Source organism: Alosa alosa, chromosome 7 (genome assembly GCF_017589495.1).
Source record: "Alosa alosa isolate M-15738 ecotype Scorff River chromosome 7, AALO_Geno_1.1, whole genome shotgun sequence".
Taxonomy (NCBI): Eukaryota; Metazoa; Chordata; class Actinopteri; order Clupeiformes; family Clupeidae; genus Alosa; species Alosa alosa.
In genome coordinates this window covers 1,876-24,123 of record NC_063195.1, presented here as the reverse complement: position 1 = coordinate 24,123, position 22,248 = coordinate 1,876, and the positions used below count along the sequence as shown (strand labels likewise).

General features: G+C 44.3%; 1 pseudogene; it reads left to right on the top strand.

The window, feature by feature from the left end:
* Positions 1 to 21,303, top strand: part of LOC125297503 — a 59,952-nt pseudogene extending 38,649 nt beyond the window's left edge.
* The last annotated feature ends 945 nt before the right edge of the window (positions 21,304 to 22,248 follow it).

The following is a 22,248-nucleotide window of genomic DNA, read 5'->3' as shown; positions in this document are numbered from 1 at the left end:
CGAGTAATCCCAGCCTACGAATTCAATAACAAAATAAATCATGCATAATTAAACATTACCTCGATTTAGGCTACTTGGGTGCTTAAGGCTTGACTACACGAAAAAATCGAAATCGAAATGTGCTGTCTACATTATTGTCAGTGTTGGGGTTAACGAACTACGCAAATCAAAACAGTGGTGTGATAATTGAGCCAGTAGAGAAATAACTGTTCAGAATTAATCTGTAGCCTTGGGTAGGCTTCTGCAGAAAACAATGTTGTTGCCGATTTAATACTATCTGGCTTATCGCTTTTTAACAGGCTACATAATAGAGGCTTAGACAACTATGACCCACGCTTTGGTTTCAGAAATTAATTTGCCCTACTTCTTGACTGCAATGTAGTCAATTGACTGTTTGACATGTCATTTTTATTTTTCTGTACAATAAACAATTACATCTGCTTTATGCCGCAGAATTACATTCATATTTGGCTGACCGCCCAGGCGCCACTTCCCTCCCATATTCCAAGATTAAGATAGCATGAAGTGCTTTTTGTATAGGCTACTATCATAAAAAAAATAGTTAAAACGAATAGCTATTTGCAATTTGACAAAAACACTGGTCCTCATTTTGCGAATGCGAGGACGATATGAGCCTGTTGCATTTAGTTAGATGTCCGAGTCACATAATGTTTGAAAACCACTGGCTCGTAATCACAATAATTTAACACACGACAGTTGGATAACCTACTTCATCATGTCCCCATGCCTACATTTTTGTGAGTAGCATAGAGATCGTTAAAAACAATAAAGTATGGCTCTCCGCTTGGGACATCGAAAAACTTATATTTTTTAATAGACTACCGTCGAAGATGCTGACTTGCAAAAGCCTTCGGGATAACACGTTATCTCCACTATCATCAGTCATTCCCTTGATCAAAGTGGGGAATGAAATAAAAGTTTGAGAACTACTGGCTTAACAAGTTACCTACAGTCCAGAACACAGAATCTGTTGCAATATTCTGATGATCGGCTTTATGATATCGGCAAATGTTTGTTTTCCAAAGTAAAATTTCACTTCACCATGCACCTTCGACAATACCTGGCCTACCTGGTATCATTACAAACATTATTCTGTGTCCTAAAACTGGCATATTTTATGACATTGTGTCATGTAAGTTCGTTGCAAAATCTAGAGAAATGTGTGAGGTGGTCAGCCGGGACAATTGAGACACACATTGGATTGTGTTATTACTTGAACATTCCACACTATCCACAGCTGTGGTAGGCCTATCAGGGCAGGAGGATTACTGTCAGCGCAGGGCTTTATATAAAATTCTTCAACAGAAGGCCTCGAATGTTGTCTTGTTTGTTGGGGCTTTTGCTTCGCTTCTGTAATTTCGGCTTCATTGAAAATGAGGGCTTCCCTCAATGACCCTCGAGAATAAATAAAGGTTGAATGAATGAATGAATGCAGGCTTGCCCAAAATAAAGGCATGTGGTTTGGCGAGCCTACAGTAAATAACAGACCCGCCAGAATGTGCGTTATGATGCTTTTTACGAGCAAGATGTTTTTGGTACCCTACGCACACTGCATGTTCTTAAATAACAATGATCATCAGTAATATTCACCATTAATTTGGGTAAATGGGCAAGCCGTGACCACCTTGATTGGCTGATTGGCTGATGATTATAACGTGGGCTGGCGGGCATGATTCCAAACACCTCCCTTACGATGATGAGTGACAGGTCTCAGAATGCGTATGCGCCACACAAGGACGAAGATGATGAATAACTGGGGCCGTAGGCTATTCACAAAGGCTTTTATCTTACTACTAGAGTAGGCTACTCCTAAATCGCACTTACAGATTTTAGATTGGAGTTTTCTCTTAAAAGTTATTCACAAAGCCTTTCAGACAACTCCTAAACTAGGAGTGAGTCTTCGTGGCTATGGATGATGTTATTACTCATGCACGAGCTTGACTGAAGTGACCACCTTGATTGGCTGACCACCTTGATTGAATTCAAACACCTCTCTTCCGATGATGACTGACAGGTGACAGGTCGAGAATGCTGCGCTACACAAGTAGTGCCAAGGACCTGAAGATGATTAATAACTGAATAAAAAGGCCTAGCCTAAATGAATAAAGAGTAAGGCAAAACAGATAGCTTAGTAGCCTAATGAAACATAGGCCTATGGATTGATGCAGTAGCCTACATTTGCAACATTATTAAATTAATCTGTCACCATATCCCTAGGCTATGTTTGCAAAGAGGAGAACATTTTAATTTGATTCACAATGAAACGTTACATTTCATTTACATGTTAACAATGAGTAGTTTTGGTTGTTGTTGGTGTATGCGATTGCATCCCTTTTATGAATGCAAAATTGTTCCCTCACATTGGAAGCTCCTGTTGTGCATAGGCTATTTCAAAACATCGCAAGCGTAAAATGCCACAAAAAAAAGCTGTTTATGAATAGGTCTTAGTGAGTTAGGAGTCCTCGACTTAAGCTGTCCCAGACTTAGGTGCTACTTTTAGGTTTAAAATGCTTCGTGAATTACTTTTTGTGATAAAATTAGAGTCCTAAAGTTAGAGTGACACACCCATTATTTTTAGGAGTTGCTCCTAAATTCGCCAGTTAGGGAGCTACTTTTAGCCTTAAAATTCTTTGTGAATAATGCCCCTGAATAAAAAAGGCCTAGCCTAAATGAATCAAGGCAAAACAAATAGCCTAGTAGCCCAATGAAAACATAATGGATTGATGTAGTATCTTTGTAACATTATTAAATTATTCTGTTACTATGCCTACGTTTGCAAAAGAGAACATTTTAATTTGATTCACAATAATGTTACATTTAATTTACATGTTGACAATGATTAGCCTAGTTTTGGTTGTTGTTGGCGTTATTGCATGTTAGTTATGCCTACAATGCAAAATTGCTTCCTCTCGATTGGAAGCTCCTGTAGCTGCATAGGATTTCAAAACAGCAGGTTTGTGAATAGGTCTGTGAGTAAGGAGTCCTCTTGACTTCTTTTTAAGCTGTCAGAGGTGGGAAGGTGTGATTTTTTGGGGATGGGCCGGATTAACTGGGCACAATTGTCTGATGGACCCCCTCCCCCAGCCAACGGAATCAAGGGTGGTTAGTTAATAGGCCTATCGTGAAGATTTTTCCTGCCATCTAAGGCACGAAGATCTGTGAGGCCAAGCCTCACCAAGTAGCTTCGTTTGTTTACAACTAACATTCCATTTAATTAAACTGCTTTTTATAGGCTATGCGAAATAGTTTTTTCAACATTTTGAATATTAGTGTCGGGTGAATTGAAATGTTCTCAAAGTAGCCTTATGGCTGAAAGCTGCTTGGGACACCCCCCTCCGTCAAGCAATATAACCATACAAACGCCGGCTTCCTGCACTCATTGTTTCAAAAGGAGTAATTTTGGCTTTGTCAGAACTGAAGAGCTGTGGACGGCAGGCACGGTATGCCCAATGAAAATAAATTAACATAACGCAACACAACACAACACAGACCCGCTTCTCTTGCGTCAGTCACTGACATGAACGAAAAACAGAACCCGCTTCTCTCCACGGCAGTCACTGACAGTAACCTAGAATAAATGCATGGGGAAAAACACTTCCCCATGACAAAGACATCGTAAAACACTGAAAGCCATATTTTGTCACTAGCAACATTCATCTTTCCTTTGTCAAATGTATTATGTTCCAAGTACCCTATGCGTAATTCTGCTTCATAAAGTTGAACAAATACATTTGCTTATTTCACAGAAAAATATAAATAGCCAGTCTACAGTGCAGAGTTGGTAAGTTATGGTAGGCCAACTTGCAGTGAACATACAAACAGGGGAAATTATTTCTCTTGCAGCTGAGTAGCCTCAGGTGCGATGCGTGAGACATAAAGGCCGAACATGCAAGCCAATGAATCGTGCTTTAACAATCGCGCCATTAAACTTAAATAGGTTAACATCACTCTAAGTTCGGCCTTCAAGCAAAAGAAAAACGATGATTTGAAGACATCTGTTTCATTGGAAGGGCAAGGGGTAGCAACAGGGCAACACAGAGACAGGCCCGGATGGCAGGGCTGTTATGAGAGTATTAAAATATGGGATATTCTACGGGAAAACATTAAAACGGCAAGACAGCGGGGAAAGTTAAAATATGTGATAAACACGGAAAAAGTTGGCATGCATTGTTTCGGTCCCGCGCACAGGGATTATTTGTCATACTATTAATCACATATGATTATTTGTGAAATTATTGCAAACAGGCTAAACACATTAGAAAAAAGGAAGGACTGGTAGCATGCAAGCTCACGGGGAAAGATTGATTTAAGAACGTTATCACAAAGTGTGTGGCTGTGGCTGCGGGCGGAAGACAATTGGCAGGGGAGGGTCATGTCTTTTTTTAACAATTCTGTCGGAGGTCATTGAACAATTTCTAGCAGGCAAGAGAGGGTCATGCAACTTCCAACTGAAGCACTCAAAATTCCTCCGTGGCCCCTTCAATAAATAACGATCAGTCACTAGATTGCTGCTGGGCTATATGTCTTGGTTCTGTTAACAACTCTTTGTCAAATGCATAGCCTATCTCAAGGGTTGCATCCATTACAAACAAACATGCAATGTGAACGTCTGGGATTGGGGAGAGCACTACATGCTCTACTGAATAAGCCACCGTCAACCCTTTAAATGAAAAAAAACTCTTTAATAATCCAAAAAATAAACCGCTAATGAAGTAAACTTGTGACCATCAAAAATCGTTTATCGCTTGTAACTCCATTGATACCAGGACGTAACAGGAAGGCATTTGGCTGAGCAAATCGGAGGTTAATATGCTCCATGTTTTGTCCAAATGATGACTGTCTATCATCGTTGCACTCGGAGAAAACCGGAATGTTTCATTCGCCCCCGTTTCAATCGTCCGGTTGTACCTACTCAAAACGCAGATAGAACCTTATTATTCTAAGGTAAGCGAAATAGCGTTCAGCATGATTCATGCCCAATTAATTCCCCTGTTAAAGTGTTAAGCCTTTGTAGTTTGGTTTTAGATAGCCTATGATAAACGGCTTATGGCCAAATATGTGAAAACGTTAAAAATACAGTAGGCGATAAACCCGAAAAAAAGTTGACAGTGATTTTTCATAATCACTTTGGAGGGTCATATAAAAATGTATTGCTGGCGAGGGAGGGTCACGCCTTTTTGGACTAATGCTCCCAAAACTCCTCCGGTAGCCCCTTAAATAAATAACGAACAGTCCCTAATGAAGTAAACTTGTGACCATCAAAAATCGTTTATCGCCTGTAACTCCCGTGATAACAGGATCGTAACAGGAAGGCATTTGGCTGAGCAACGGAGGTTAATACTCCAAATGATGTCTGTCTATCATCGTTGCACTCGGAGAAACCAGAATGTTTCATTTGTCCCTGCGTCTCACGGCTGCAAACGCGGGATTCACTCAAGCAGTTAACCAAATATTTCTTTATTAGGGCAGGGCAGGCATATTTCTGGCTATTACATTATTTCTAAACCAGTCTGCTAAAGTCTGTAGTGAAGTCTGTGTAGGGGTTTTCCAGGCTCCATTTCTTTTTTACGAGACACCCTGCTCACTTGAGCCATCTACCGGTTGTTTGGGTTGTTGCAGCGCCTCACTGGAAAAACACAAATTAAAGTTCGCGTGATACCGCCGTGAGGACCCTTGAAAGTGAAGCTGGCCAAGTCGAAGCACTGCCCACTGTATAGGTAAGCCTACAATTTGTTCACAATTTTAACTGAGAGAGCATAGCCCACAGTTCCTTCTGTATGTGCCCAGGGACGGACAGGCCATCTGGCATACCCCGCTGGGCCATTTTTCCGGTGAGCCGACGCATCTTTTGGGCCGATAGAATGTATAGTCTAATTTAATTTGTTCTGCCAACGATCAGCCAGGCCAGTCAGCGGCCCATACTGGAGGTTACAGTTTTTTCTGAATGCTTAAACTCAACCGTGATTCTTATAGCACAATTTCTAAAACTATTAATTCTTATAGCAAAACCACTCACTGAGTTCACAAAACTAAAAGCACAAACACTGCTTTGCACTCAATTGACTTCTCAATTGCACAATCCACGGCACAGCACTCTTTTTGCGGAACTGTAAACACAATTCACTGCTTTACACTCAATTTCCAAATGATCAAGTCAAGTCAAGTCGGCTTTATTTGTCAATTTCTTTACATGCACTGGTCATACAAAGAATTGAAATTTCGCTTTCTTTGTCACGACAGAAGACGCCACCCAAGAGCGCAAGTTCAAATTCAGAGTCTTTTAATGAAGGGTTCAGGGGAAGAGGAGGAGAGAAACGGAGGTCTTGGAGGTTCCAGTTCCAGGGGTGCTAGGAGTGTCAGGGGTTCCAGGGGTTCTCGGGCTCTGGGGTTTTCCAAGTTTCGGGGTTCCAGTCCAAGGTGCTGAGTGTGTGTGTGTCCCAGTGATCGAGCCGCGCCTCGGCTGAGGGTGGTGACGTGTCGGGCCGGGCTCGTCCGCCTGGTGGTCGGAGGCCTGGGGAACACACACACACAACAGCAAGGTGAACAGCAGGCAGTAGTACAGACCAGGGCTAGGCACTAAACGTGGTGAGAGACAGAAGGCAGATTCGAGTTACCGGGGGGGCTGAAGATCGGAGAGTAATCGAGAAGATCCGGAAGGCAGGTCGGGATAACCGGGGCAGTAGAACAGGGAGGCAGTCAAGAAAGATAGGAGTCAGAGAGTAGGCAGGCAGGCAGGTTACTGGTCCAGGTTTGAAGACGATCTGACAGGGCTTGGCTGAAAAACAGGGCTTTATATACTGGGAGAGGTTAGTGGAGAATGCAATGCAGCTGGCAGAGTAATTAGAGCAGAGTGGGGCAAGGTGAGGATGGTGAGTGGGAAATGCAGCGCAGCTGGCCAGGTAACAAGAGCAGAGCAGGGCGGAGCCAGGTGGAGCTCGTTAGGCAGAGTAGAGAGAGAGTGAGCAGAGTGGCAGAGAATTGAATCAATTAAGGTTGTTACCAGGGAGAGAGAATGCTCATGACATTCTTACTTTCCCATGCAGACATAGACATACTTTAAATACAGACATAGACATACTTTAGACATAGACATAGCCATAGACAATAAAAAATAAAAATATACAGACATACCACATACAGATATTAAAGTGTGAGACTGAAATATAGAACATATATCGAAATATAGAACATATATAAAAAATAGAGGTAGTTGTGTTGTATATTTACATAGTCCTAGTGTAACCTTCTGACAGAGTAGTAGTAGCAGCAGCATTGTGGCAGAGTGATAAATAACATTGATAACATTTACATGAAGTTTAAACTTGTGCTTGTGTGTACTGTATATTTACATTGATTTGCAGTCATTTCAAGTATATCAGGCTTGATATGAAGCAGCAACACGTTAGGCTTAGTCACAGTGCAGTTCCACAGGGCGTCCTGGGGGGGGGGGTGGGGTTAGGGTAGACAGGATCCCAGGTTCCTGGCTGGCTGGTGGGGGTTAGGGGCAGACAGGATCCCAGGTTCCCCGGCTGGCTGGGTGGGTGGGGGTGCTGTCAGTGATGGGAGAGTGGGTAGAGTGTTCAGCATCCTGGCTGCTTGGTGGATGAAGCTACTTGCAAGTCTGGTGGTGGGAGCCGAGACTCCTGTACCTCTTTCCAGAGGGCAGGAGGCTGAACAGTTCGTGGTGCAGGGTGGGTTGTGTCCTTGACAATCATTAGTGCTTTTCGGGTGAGGCAGGTGGTGTAAAATGTCCTGCAGGGAGGGGGGAGGGTGCTCAATGATCCCTCTTAGCTGTGTTAACACCGCTGGAGGGTCTTCCTGTTCTGATCTGTGCAGCTTCCACTGTGAGACACTGTGATGCAGCTGGACACCCATGCTCCTCGATGGTCCCTCTGTAGAATGTGGTCATGACAGGAGGGCTTGGCACTTGCCTTTTCAATTTACGCTTAAGAAGTAGAGGCGCTGCTGGGCTTTCTTTCGCCAGTGATGCTGTGTTGGTGGTCCAGGAGAGGTCGCCGCTGATGTGCACCCCCAGGAATTTTGTGCTGCTCACTCTCTCACAGCATCTCCGTCGATGGACAGTGGTGGCAGTTGTTTGTGGCCTCTCTGAAAGTTGACAACAATCTCCTTGGTCTTGCTGACATTCAGCAGGAGGTTGTTGTCTTTGCAACCATTTAGCCAGCAGGTCTACTTCTTCTCTATAGTGAGCCCTTAGTGATGAGGCCCACCAGTGTTGTGGGTCCCGTCCAAGAAACTTCTCCAGATGGTTGAGCTGTGAGTGGTTGTACAGTCATGTGTTAGCTGTGTGAAGAGCATGGGGCTGAGCACACACCCTTGCGGGGCCCCCGTGCTCAGGGTCAGAGTGCTTGAGGTGTTGTTCCCAACACGTACTGCTTGTGGTCTCTGCAACAGGAAGTCCAGCAGCCAGTTGCAGAGGGAGGTGCTGAATCCTAGCTTGTCAAGTTTGCTGATGAGTTGTTGTGGTATTATGGTATTGAATGCTGAACTGAAGTCTATGAACAGCATTCTCACATATGAGTCTTTATTGTCTAAGTGGGTGAGGGCTGGATGGAGGGCAGAGCAGATTGCATCCTCCGCGGGATCGCTTGGCTTCGGGTATGCAAACTGGAAGGGGTCCAGGGTGGGGGTAGGGTGGCTTTGATGTGTGACATGACTAGTCCGCTTGAAGCACTTCATGATTATGGGGCGGAGTGCTACAGGACGGTAGTCATTGAAGCATGATGGTGATGATTTCTTTGGCACGGGCATGATGGTTGCAGCTTTGAAAAGTGATGGGATGACTGCTTGCTCCAGAGAGGTGTTGAAAATGTCTGTAAAACATCCTTCAGCTCTTCTGCACAGTCCTTCAACACTGGCCTGGTATGTTGTCTGGGCCTGCTGCTTTTATGTAAGGTTAATGGTGGCTAGTGTCCCTTCACGCTGGCAGAGGACAGGTACAGGGGTTGGTCGGGGGGGTTTCTGTGGGTGAGTGTCATTTTGTGCTTCAAACGGGCTAAAAACTGTTCAGGTCACTGAGCAGAGAGGTGTTGTTCTCACAGCCCATGGCGCAGGTTTGTAGTCAGTGATGGCCTGTATGCCCTACCACAGGCTCTGTGCGCCTCTGCTGTCTTTGAAGTGTATTGTTATTTTGTCTGTGTAATCCTTTTTTGCCTTCCTGATGCCCTGGGACAGGTTAGCCCTCGTTCTTAGGCCAGCTGCATCTCCAGCCTGAGGCTTTGTCTCTGGCCCTCAGCAGTCTGTGGATCGCCTCCCTGTCAGCCATGGCTTCTGGTTGGGTCTGAGTGGTGATATGTTTTATTTCTGTAACATCATCGACGATTTGGTGATGTAGGAGGTCACAGTGTCTGTGTATTCCCTCAATGTCAATGTGGTTGTTGTGGGTGGCAGCTGTTTTGAAAATATCCCAGTCTGTTGTTACAATGCAGTCCTGAAGTTGTGAGGTGGCCCCCTCCGGCCACACTCTCACCTCCTTCAGAACTGGTTTGGTGACTTTTGCTCTTTGTCTGTATTCGGGCAGCAGCAGGATGCTAATGTGGTCTGACTGTCCGATGTGGGGGAGGGGTTTGGCTTTGTAGGCTTCTTTCTGTGGGGTGTAAACAAGGTCCAGGGTGTTTTGTCCTCTTGTTGGGAAGTTTACATGTTGGTGAAATTTTGGTAGTACAGTTTTGAGATTGGCGTGATTGAAGTCTCCAGCGATGATTGTGAAGGCATCCGGGTGTTCACTTTGTTGTTCACTGACGGCCCGATACAGCTCATTCAGTGCCATGCTCCGATCACTGTTTTTGTTGAACAGAACACTGTTTTTGTTGAATCAACACACTCCTTTTGTTGAACAGAACACTGTTTTTGTTGAATCACACACTCCTAGCAAATCTATACACATTAATTTACACTATTTTGCAAACTTTCTGGCACACTTTCTCATGTGAAAACTGTTTTAGATAATTGGTTTACTTTGCAATCAGCCTAAGCACTATAAATAAGCATAAATAAGCCATATGTAATGTACAATGGGTATGGAGGGAGCAGAAAGAGTGGGAAGAGTAAGAATTAGAGGACGTGGAGGTGAAGAGGTAGGAGGAAGAAGAGGATGCAGAAGTGAAGAAGTGAGAGGGAGAGGATGACAAGGACAAGGAGGTGAAGTTAGAGGAAGAGGACAAAGAGGAGCAAGAGGAGGATGGGGAGGGGGAAGAGGAAGGGTAAGAAGAGAAAAAAATAGCCCTTTTACAGGCAAAAAGATCAGTCTACATGTGGGGTTATTGTCATGTTAGGCCTGGATACGGCATTCCAGAATATTTAATTTTAATAAATAATTTAATTTTAATTAAAAAAAAATAATTACAAATTTTCCCTGGTGCCTTGGACTAGGATATTGCATGTGATGTAGACAATATTTTGAGAGAGATGGCACGATGTAGACTGATTTTTTTTTGTCTCAGTGAAATTGCAATTTTTTGTTTTGACTTGGAAAAACACACTTGTGTTTGTTTTGATGTGTGTAAATAAACACCAATACTTGAAGTTCGGATCCCTGTATGTTTACAGAACTATGACAAAAGTATGACCTCAAACTGACATAGTCTACCTTGTGCACAAAGAAAGCAAAAGCCAGATGTGTTTTTTATTCATACCATCAGTGTGTAGTTGGCACATTGTGTGCTTATTATTGTGATGGCTTGTGTTTACTGTTGGATACGAAAACACCATTTTTAGGAAGGTGTGAAGAGTTAGGCAAGGTGTGTTGGCTTTTGCAAGAGAACTAGAATGTTTTGCTGATTGGGTGAAAGGTTTTCCTATTTGTGTGTAGAGTTTTGCAAAAAAAGCCATAGTTACAAAAAATGTGCTTAAGCAATCAGAAGAAAACTGTAATTTCCCATACTGACACTGGACTAATCCAATGACAGCTCTTGTTGTTGTCAACATTCAATAGTGAATCAACGGCATGAGTGGTAATAGAGCGTCGAAAGGGTTATATCTCGGAAGGGTTCCGTTAATAATGGTCTAAAAGACTAAAGACTGACGGAAATGTAGATTAGGCTACAAAACCTCAAGTCATATTCATCATGCACACAGCAACTAGGCCTACTGACATCAAAGCGAATGAGTTCATGTAGCGCTACTCTTCCAATGTACCAGCAATTTAGGTAGTATAGCCTACAGGGATAACATTATTTCTAGCAACAGGCCTTGTTTATGTTGTATTGTTTCAGTTGTCCTATAATGGTAACTGGATATAAATGGTATAAATTACAGTAAGGCCTACCACAACCTGTGGGTAAGTTCTTTACAAATTCAGTAATTGTTTGATGCTGCTATTGTCACGATCTGGCTCAAGACCATGGCAAATATGGAGACAACTCGAGGGGTTAGCGTTAATAAGATAATAATTTATTTACAAAAAAGGTCTTTACAAAAAAGAAAGTAACAAAACAAAAGCAGAAGACGCCTCAGCCAACACTTGGGCCTGCTGCAGTCAAGCCACCCAGACAGCTCTCACAGGCGAAGTGAGCGGGACGAGACCGGACACTCCCACAGGCTAGCCTATAAAGGAACACCGGGCCCAGGTGTAACAATCAGGAAGCCTGTAAGACACACAAGACAAGATAGGGACACCTAGTGCCCCGGTGGACCCCGCAGTAAGACAGGGCAATGGCCATGGCATCAGGCACCCATGGTAGAGGGGCCGGACATACCCCTCCCATAAGAGCAGGTTCCACTGGGCACTCGTGGAAACACAACACACAAGGGTGAACAATACCCAACCCTGATCATGTGAAACATTACTCAAAACTACAATAAATAATATTATACTACCTGGCATTTACCTAGTTTATACCACCTGACATTAATAGTTAATTATACTACTTGACATTTATTTGGTTGCAACTCACCAACCCCTGGGATGGGATTCCACAGAGCCACCCTACCATCTCCACCCAACTACCCAGCAACCCCGTACCTGAAGAAGCAGTTTAAGAGCAGGAGGAGAGAGAGACAGAGGACTTTAAACATTAGAAAATAACCTCAAGGACAGGCTGCCCTTGACAGAGCATCGGGCTACAATGTTTTGGGTGCCTTTAATATGTCGGATCTCCAGGCAGTATGGCTGTAAAACATCGCATTAGTCTTCGGTTGGGGCAAGACAAAGAATGCAGAAAAGTGATCGATTATGGTCCTGTAGACCACCAAAGGAACACCAGAATCAACATAAACATCAAAGTGTTGTAACGCCCACACCAAAGAAAAGTGTTTTTTTTTCAATAACAGAGTAGTGCAACTGATAAGAATTACATTTTCGGAAAATAGCTTACACGGATGCCTACACCCCACCATCAGTCTGAAACAACACTGCTCCAGCACCAACGCCGCTAGCATCGCACCTGCAGTGTAAACGGCTTATCCAGACAGGGAGCTGCTAGAACAGGAGACACACACAAGAGACCTTCACATTGTCAAAGCTTGCTGACATGACACAGACCAGATGTATTTGGACTTGGCTTTTAACAGATCTGTCAGGGTGCTACCACAGTTGAGAAGTTCTTGCAGAAAACCGCGGTAGTACCCTACCAACCCCAGAAACCGCGATGAGCTCCTTTCTAGTAACAGGCACAGGGTACTGCTCGATAGCTGCAACCTTTGGCTCACCGACGACCTGTCCTGACCAACTTGCCTGCCGGAGATAGGTGACAGGTGGCCCTGGCTTAACCTCAAAGACTTCGCCAAGTTCACTGTCAAATTTGCTGCACGCAAGTGGTCAAACAGCTGCCGCATCACGCTCCAAGTGTACTTCCCAAGTGTCACTGTGGACCACTACATCGCCCAAGCACACAGCACATCCCTTTGAGACCGACACTACCATAAACCATTAAACGCTGAACGCTTGCCGGACCGCTCCGCAAGCCAAAACTCATAACTGAATACCTAAAAACAAACCGAAGGTGTAATAAAGGAAGAAATCTCTGGCTCTGGCAGTCAAAGGGGACCTGCCAGTAGCCTTTGAGTAAGTCAAATTTGCTAACAAACTCAGCTGCCCCTATCTGATCTACACAATCCTCCATACGAGGAAGGGGGTATGCATCAGGTTTTGTAAGCAAATTGACCTTACGGTAATCTGTGCAGAATCTGGGGCTCCCATCAGATTTTCCAACCAGCAGACAGGGCGACGCCCAACTAGAAGAAGAAGGCTGAGCAATGTTATTTTCAAGCATTTAATTAACTCCATCCTCCATCACACGTCTTTTTTCGTCAGATACCCTGTAAAAGCGCTGTCGGATTGGCTGGGAATCGCCTACATCGATATCATGCTCGATGAGGTGTGTACGAGTTGGAACATCACCAAATAAACACAAATACTTCCTAATTAAAGCAGAAAGCTGAACAGATTGCTCCAGAGACAGATGCTGAGCAAGTAATCCAGGCTAGCCAATGTTTCAGAATTCCTGAGTCTACCCCGTAGCCTGGTCTCATCAGGTGCAGACACCCCATCGTCATCCTGCACAGCCAGACTGCTAGACACATACCCTCTCACTGTATCTGCCATCAGCACTGGGTTTGAGCATTGTACCTAGTTTAAATGTATTGAATAATTTGAAATGATACTTTGACCTTTCAGAATTGCTTGTAGGCCTATTTATACTTGAATATGGAGATCATGTGCTTCATGGCTACCTCTGATCACCAGTGAGTCAGAGAGATAGCAAGTGAGGCCTACATTTGTCCACAGTACTCAAAATCTATGAGGACCTCTGCTGGTGAAAGTTAAGGAAGGAGTTAAGCATTGCGTCACAAAATGTTTCAGACATTGAGGGCCCTATGATGACATTCTAAAGTGCATCGTCACTCATCAAAGTCTATTCAATTTTGGTTGGATGTCCAGTTCACATTGGGAGGGGTTTCAAGATCAAACGTGGAGCCTATTATGGCAAACAAAGTGTTCCTAGAATTTTTAATCAGTCATATGGTTGTGTTTGGGGGCGAACATCATTTTAAACCAATGAGAATGACATCTGTCATTCCTTTAACGGCGAACTTCAGGATATGTCAAATAAATGCATCGGTATTTTGGCATTTAACGGCGCATTTAAAGGAGGCTGCTTTATGCAGACCGTATGGAATAGTCATTCTTAAACCATGCATTACTAAAACCTAGCATAGCCTTTCACGCGATTTGCACTTCGTTTATTATTTGAACTCATTGGCAAAGTGAAACTAATCTCACCAAGGAGTCAGTCAACGACAAGACAGTTATATGCAGTTGCACTCACTACTGTAATGTTCTCCTGACAGGTCTCCCAGCCTGCGCGAGTGAAACCACTTCAGATGATCCAGAACGCCGGGCGCCAGCCTGGTCTACAACCAACCCAAAGGGCACATGTTACCCCGCTGCTCATCCAGCTACACTGGCTACCTATGGCGGCCCGCGATCCAAATTCAAGTCTCTAACGCTTGCCTACAAAGTAGTCTCCGGTTCTGCTCCCACCTACTTGAATGCCCTCATACAGACTTACACTACCTCCAGATCACAGCGGCCTTCTGATCTAATCCACGCCAGGCTCTACCACCGGCACGCTCAAGCCAATCCAAACTTTTCTCATCTGTTGTTCCTCGTTGGTGGAGCACACTGCCAGTTCCTACAAGGGCAGGGACATCCTTTTCCACTTTCAAAAAACTCCTGAAGACCCAGCTCTTTAGAGAATACCTACTCATAGCAACACTTACAACAAGTCTTACTGATCCTAGCACTCACCAGCCGCTTTTAAACTGACAAGTAACTGTTAAAACAGCACTCACCGACGCACTTATTCTTACTGTACTCTAATGTTTTTTTTTAAACTGTCCTAAAAATTGTGAGAATTGTTCTAAAAACTTACTGTTTACCATGTTGTTAGTCGCTTTGGTTAAAAAGCGTCAGCCAAATGTAATGTAATGTAATGTAATGCAGTTACTTTCACTATTGACTGACAATGGGTTACCACTGAAAACATAGGCTGGAAAAAGCAACACTTACCCTAATGTTGCTCAAATGACAAAAAAAAATCCTGCAGAGGAGTTGCTTATATCTCCTGACAGTGCGTCTTCAGCTGTGCTCCATACGTGTCTCTCGCCTCTCCCCTAATCACTTTTAACCGTCATTACCAATTTGCAAATGATGATGAATAACTACTCATCATGAGATGTACAGTATTCCGTAATATCTTTATTCTAATTATGTTTCCCATTGTAATCGCGGTAATTTGTAATGCTTTGCATGGATGTGCGCGCTGGTGTATGCTCATGAATGATAGAAGGATGGTGCGTGCACCTGCCAATATGACTGTTGACATGCGCTTTTAAAATAGCATATGAACCACTCGCCATTGACTTCTGACCAGGTTTAGGTGGTGTATGATAGCGATTTTTAGACAACGCGCTAGTCCCATCCCTAGGTTGTTAATGCCACACCCCTGGGCGCAATGTTTAAAAAATAAACGTGCAAAATACCGAATTAAACTTTGCGCGGGTAAATAACGAACTTTACGCCATGCGCAGGTGCCCAAAATACAGCCCTGAATGTCTTTGAGTCGAAGATGAATAAATGTTGAGCATGAATGAATGGATAAATAAATAATGTCAAAATAGGCCTAAGTAAGCCTATTTTGTACCCTGCATAAATACAAATGGAATTGCCTTCTCTACAAAAACAATAAAGGTAGTATATTAGGTATAGCACATTACACACACATTTCTGTGATTATATTGAGTATGTAGCCTAGACCAATCTGTGTTGTGTTAAAAATTGCGCGATTCAGTCCTGCACACGCCTGGACCCAAACCCGCGAAAAAGACGCATCTTAGTAGAGTGTGCTGACAATGGAGCTAGAGGCTCGGGTTAAAAGCATTTGTGTCAGCAGCACTTTTGACTCTGTTGGCTCTCCTTCTTCAACAACCCCCAACTGCACGCCCCGTGTCGCGCAACTTGAATGCTTTGAATTAAATTTCAAAGCAGTCAATCAGCAGGTGTGTGAAAAACGGCTTTGGACGCCACTGATCAATGGATTATCACAAAACTAATCAAGCTGCGATACAAAGCTTCACCCAAATTGGTTCATGTCTTCATACACCAAGCAGGGGTTCGTGGGTAACATCACTACTATGCACGTCCATAGTGGTATATTTGCATGTACAACACTATTAAAGCGCATACGATATCCAAAATGTGTGTAGAGGCGGCCCCACCTGTAAGATATATGACAGAATCCTACACGTGAGAACTTTGTTTTTCAAGATAATTGATTGGTCAGTGGGCGGTAGTTTTACGTGATTTAAGCTATGTTACGACCCTGTTGACTCTTCTTGGGGCTCCACCCCTTTATTCTATGTGTTGCCTGTCTGTCTCCTGCAGGGTGCTGAGTGCAGGGGTGGCGCTCAGTAGTTAATGGGCTGGACTATAAGAAGGCCGTGTTTCCCATGAACGCTCTCTTGGCCTTATCGCTCATTTGTGGCTTGCTCCGATGGGGAGAGCTTGGAGAGAGCCCTCGTTGGTCATGTAGCCCTGTGCTGGGAGCTCCCTCCGTCTTCGTCGCATTTTGTTTTGTTTATTCATTTTCCCCTAGACACACTTTGCACGGCACTTTTTGAATTACATTGCGTTCGCCCAAAGCGTTGCCCCATGATTATAAAAGTAATGACTGGCCTATTTAGTATCAGCTCATGTTATTACACGGAAGTAGATGTTCTATAGATCTAACAACTCAGACAGCGTCATTGGAAGGCAGCTGCCTGCAGCACTTCGTCTGAGATTTTAGAACCAGTGTCAACAAGACAAGACATGATGACAGGGAAACTAACAGGAACACATTTGCCAGCATCGTTCAACAAGCACATTGAACTAAGGAAAGTAGGCTAGCCTACAACTTCATTCATAAGCAAAGCAGATAGTTAAAAAAAATCAAGCATAGGCCTACAAGTTAGAAAAACCTAGGCCATCTGTGTCAGTGCAGGTCAGGTTGTCGGCGGAGGAAAAAAAATATTCTGTCGATCTGTCCAAGTGACATTATGTGACGGTAAGTGACGGTATCTAAATAAACCCCAAATATAGGCTACCCATTGTCTTTATTTTGAATAGTGAGTATTGTGAAGTTATAATCAGACTTCAAGCAGTGCAAAGCAGAAGCAGCAGCTGGCAATGGAGTCTGGATGAGGGACCGCGTGTCTTCTCATCTGAGAGTGGGACTCCCAGTTTTTTTAACACGTCAGTTAGCGTAGAAATGCCTAGGGCCTGTGGGTAGGATTGGGGGATAACTACGAGAAAGATGGACGAGAAATGGGAGCTTATAGTTATTCTGGAGAATCCAGCACAGGGCTTCTGATAGTGTGTCGAAAACTTTAGGACTGCTGCGGCAGCCAAAAGTGAGGCGAACTGCGAAATAGTATTTCTTAGGCCATTTGACTCCGAAGAGGTGCCAGAATTCGAGATTGATGGGCATGACTTTGAAGGCTAAGGTCATGTCCGCTTTAGCTAACCAACAATGTCTACCTGCCTTTTTGATCAGAGTGATAGCGTCATCAACAGAGTGGTAGTGTGGTAGGACTCTTCTAGGGGATTTAGGCTGTTAATGCTAGGATTGCTGCTATTGTGCGGGGCTGATAGGTCAATAGTTAACCTCTTTTTCCTCGAGTATTTGCGCGTGGCTACGCCTATGGGATTGATCCTGTAGACTGGGAATGGAGGCTTAGTGAACGGACCGATCATAAAGCCAGATTCGACCTCTTTGCTTAGAAGTGAAGTGACCACCTCCAGATCTTTAATAGCGGATTGTACGTTTTTACAAACAAAAGACTCTGTAGGTCTTGCTAAGACGCCTGGGTGGAACCCGTGCATCAAGCCGTCAGATAGTCGCAAAATCCCCTATTTGGATTGGACTGGAGTTCTGAACGGAGAGCAGGAACAACAATTGGAGTAGAGAGGTACTTTTTAAACTTTTTATTTATATTGCTGCGGAACAGACCGACTTGGCATGGGCGCCAGCGCAGTAGCTGCATACATGAAGGTAATGGTAGGAGGATTGACGGCACTGAGAAAAGTTAAATCTTCGGCAGATTTCTCGACCTTTCCAGAAGCGCTCGTCCTCTTCCCTGGCTTCTCCGGCCGCAGCATCGGGGATGCGGGGAACATAGGATGAGGACTTAGGGGCTCTGGAGCTGGTGCTGGGAAGTTGATGATCAGGGCTGACTAGAGGACACTCAACCGCGATTATGGAGCTCCATGTCGAGCGCGCCCCAGTTCCAGAGGCTGACTCTGGCGGCGCATTTTGCTGAAAACTGCTGGTGGTACGTGTAGAAGTGGGCTCCCCCATAGGACACGGCTAGGCCAGCTATGATGGCTAGATAATCATTTAGCTCTTCACGTCGGCTGGGGAAAACTGAACAAATGACTTCAGTGTAGTTTGTGAAAGCTACGGTGAACTCGGGAAACGACAGAATTTTGAATGCTGGGCCAGAATTGGGGGGAGGGAAAAGAGGGGTGGAGGAGTAGCACGCCGGGTCGCCACCGGGCCGCCTCAAAAGTGGGGGTCAGATCCGAGATGCGAAGAAGGAAGCCGCAGGAGCAGCGTGGCCATGGATGCTGCCACTGTCCAGTGGATGGGGTCATCGCCTTGCTGGTGCTGCCGCGAGATGAAGCTGCTGAGCGGGAGATGCTGCCCCGGACGGGGGCAGGAGAGGAGCGCCTTCTGCGATCCTGTGTCCTGGGTTCCCTATCTGGTGGCGAGGGGAACTAATAGGATTATTTTCGTCGACGGAGGGCCCTGGGTGTCGGGTGTTGGCGGGACGAGGTTGTCGTCCAGATCGCTGGAAGAGGCGTGGATCTCCAGTTCCGTGGAAGCTGTCTTGTCTGTGAGAAACAATACTCAGACTGATTTCGCGAACGCCGGAGCGTGTGACATAAGGAAAAGGTGTTCGGCTTAAATACCTTGCGGCTGCAGTGGGCGAGTTAATTGCTGTCAATCATCCCTAAGGCTCCTCCCGAACTTTGTTTAAAAAACATCATAAAGCCCTTCAGCTCATCAGGCCCTGATAAGTCTCAGGTGTGTTGGAATGTTGTGTATTGAGGGTGGAGTTCCCGACTCCACCAGCAGATGGAGCCATAGCTGTTCTTGGTTGCAGCCAGGCTTGGAATTTCACCATTCTGGGGGCAAGGCCACTTGGCTTTCAGTTGGGCATATTTGGTGGGGGGCACAAAGGCCACATGTCAGGACACCAAGGCCAAAGTTAATGCAGTAGTAGGCTATAAAAATGATCAAAGTTGTATTCACTGCAGTAGACCTGCATCACTGTATGAAACATTACAAAAACATGAAACATGACATATTACATATAACTGTAAATCATCTGATCATCTAATATCTACCGATATCTAGGCTATATTTAACATTTATTTTATATTTGGCCTGTTATGAAATCATGTATTGAACAATTTAAGCACAGCTCAGCTTTTAGAAACTCAAAATAGCCTAGATGCATGCTTAGCATTTTGTGATCATTAAGACTACTTTCACAAACTCTTAGTCAGCTGTCCTCTGATTTACCGATATCTAGGCGACATTTATAATATTTATTTTGTATTTGGCCCGTTATGAAATAATGTGGAACAATTTAAACACAATGTAAAACTTTAATCCCAAGTTTGGAGACATCCATGCATGTCGAAATTTACTGCAAATTCAAAACTAGATTACTCTGGAACGGCTAACTGTACAGGGGGCTGCTTTACACCTTTCTGTTCGGTAAGGTCTGCTGTTTATTCTGATATGGTTTGTCATATGTTAAACGAAGGGTTTGTGAAGTATTCCACAGAGATGAATGGGTAGGGAGATGGACGCAAAACCTTCAGTAGAAAATTGAAATGATATTCACTTTTCTCGCGAACCGTTCACCACAGCAATTAGCGGCCAACATTGTTTAAAAACTGAGAAAGCTCTTCATGTGATAATTTGTTATGTCTGTGTGATGAGCAGGCTACTTTGGCGAAAGTAGTTCAACTGGAGAAGAATGGGTGAATTTGGACGCGACTTTCTTTCTTGCCTGTCACTTTCTCCACTGCGTAATTTGCACTGTGAATGCTAAGATTGTTTTGACAGGCCATAGGCTAAAATATATATCGCTATTAGTAGGACGCAGCAGAATATTTAAAGAAGGGGCCACCAAGGCCACCGTGGGTCTGTAAACTCTGATTTTCAAAGGGCGCCACGGCCAATGCAAGGGGCTATGACGGCCATGGCCGTCGTGGCCGCCGTGAAATTCCTACCCTGGTTGCAGCCATCTCAGGGGAATGTAGCGCCCCTCCAGGCTCTCGTGACATCACAGTGTGTGTGGCTGTGTGTGTGTGTGTGTGTGTGCCCGTGTGTTTGTGTGCGTGTGTGTGTGTGTTGTTAACATGTCCTTTCCTACCCCATGTTCTAAAGAGGATGTTCTCTCCTCTCCTTTTGTGTGCAGATGCCTGTGAGCTCACACTGGACCCGAACACAGCACAAAGATTTCTCGCTCTCTCTGAGGGAAACAGAAAGGTGACACGTGTGAGTAAGGAGCAGCCGTATCCTGATCACCCAGAGAGATTTGACTCCTTCTACCCTCAGGTGCTGTGTAGAGAGGGTCAGTCTGGACGCTGCTACTGGGAGGCTGAGTGGAGTGGTGGTGTGGTTAATATAGCAGTGGCCTATAAAAGCGTGCAGAGGAAAGGGGAGAAAGACGAATGGGGGTTTGGACGTAATGAAAAGGAAAGCAGCGGGTTTGGACATAATGACACGTCCTGGAGACTGTTGTGCTCTCGCACCAGTTACTATGCCTAGCACAATAATAAGGAGACTGTCATACCTGCCCCCTCCTCCCGCTCCAGCAGAGTAGGAGTGTACCTGGACTGGTCAGCAGGCACTCTGTCCTTCTACAGCGTCTCCTCTAACACACTCACCCACCTGCACACGTTCCACTCCACATTCACTGAGCCCCTCTATCCTGGGTTTAGGGTTTGGCCTGACTCCTCAGTGTCCCTGTGCTAGATAACATAATCTCCTAATCCTGCAGGAGAGGAGAGCCACACACTCCTCTGTGTGTGGGAGTTTGTATGTGTTTGTGTTTGTGTGTGTGTGTGTGTGTGTGTGTGTGTGTGTGTGTGGTGCGTGTTTCTTCTCTTGCTTTTGCATTGCATCTTCATCTTTGCTGATCCCCCTTCATTTGCTGCTCCCTTGGTTTCCGTGTGTGTGTTTAGTGTGTGGATGTATGGTTCCTGTGTGTGTGTGTGTTTAGAGCGTGTGTGTGTGTGTGTGTGTGTGTGTGTATTTTTGTATTTTTAGTGTGAGTGTTTGTTCCTGTGTGTGTGTTAGTGCGTTTGTGTATTTTTTGTATTTGTGTGTGTGTGTGGATGTGTGTTCCTTCCCTTCATTCTGCGTGATCAGTTTCTATTCAAGTATCCACCAGTGGTTGTCAAACTTTTCACAATCAGAAACACACCTCAGAAAACAATTGGCTCTCCATATTGTACTTTACTACATATCTCCATATTGTATTTTATTTCCAATTTCACATATTGCATATTGTACATACTGTTTTGCATCGTTTGTTGCTGGCAGGTGCCATGGAAGCTTCACTTGTGCTGGGCTCATTGTCACCAACTTCAGTTTCTGCTCGACATATTAACCACAGTTCTTTCTAATACATGAATGTTTTTGATCCATCATGTTTGCTACCTTTTCCTTTGCTTGCCATCACAGCTTAGCTTCTCAACCATTTGCTAATACTCCATACAGTACTAGCCTAGTAGGCCTATTGGCTTCTATTGGCTGATATAAAAACAAATATAGGCCTACTTTTTCATGAAAGACAAAAAATAATTTAAATGTAACTTCAGTGGTTAGGGATTTTGAATTATATATATTTTGATATAATATGAAGTTTTAAGCCCAGTCTTTTTGCCAACTTTTTTGCGTTCTTGAAACAGAAAAGACATTTTCATAACCGAATGCCTTTTGCAGTTAATTTATATCTGTGTGGGTACTTGTTGCTCTCTATTGTCTTCTCTCTATCAAAGGCCCATCTCTATCAAAGGACATTCCTAACTACCCAGGGTGCAAGGACAACCTAATTATCATACTGTACTGGTCTGTAAATGTATGTTGTGATTAGTACATCCATGTTTGTTCTTGAATTAATACTTGTAATGTGGGCAGTCTGATC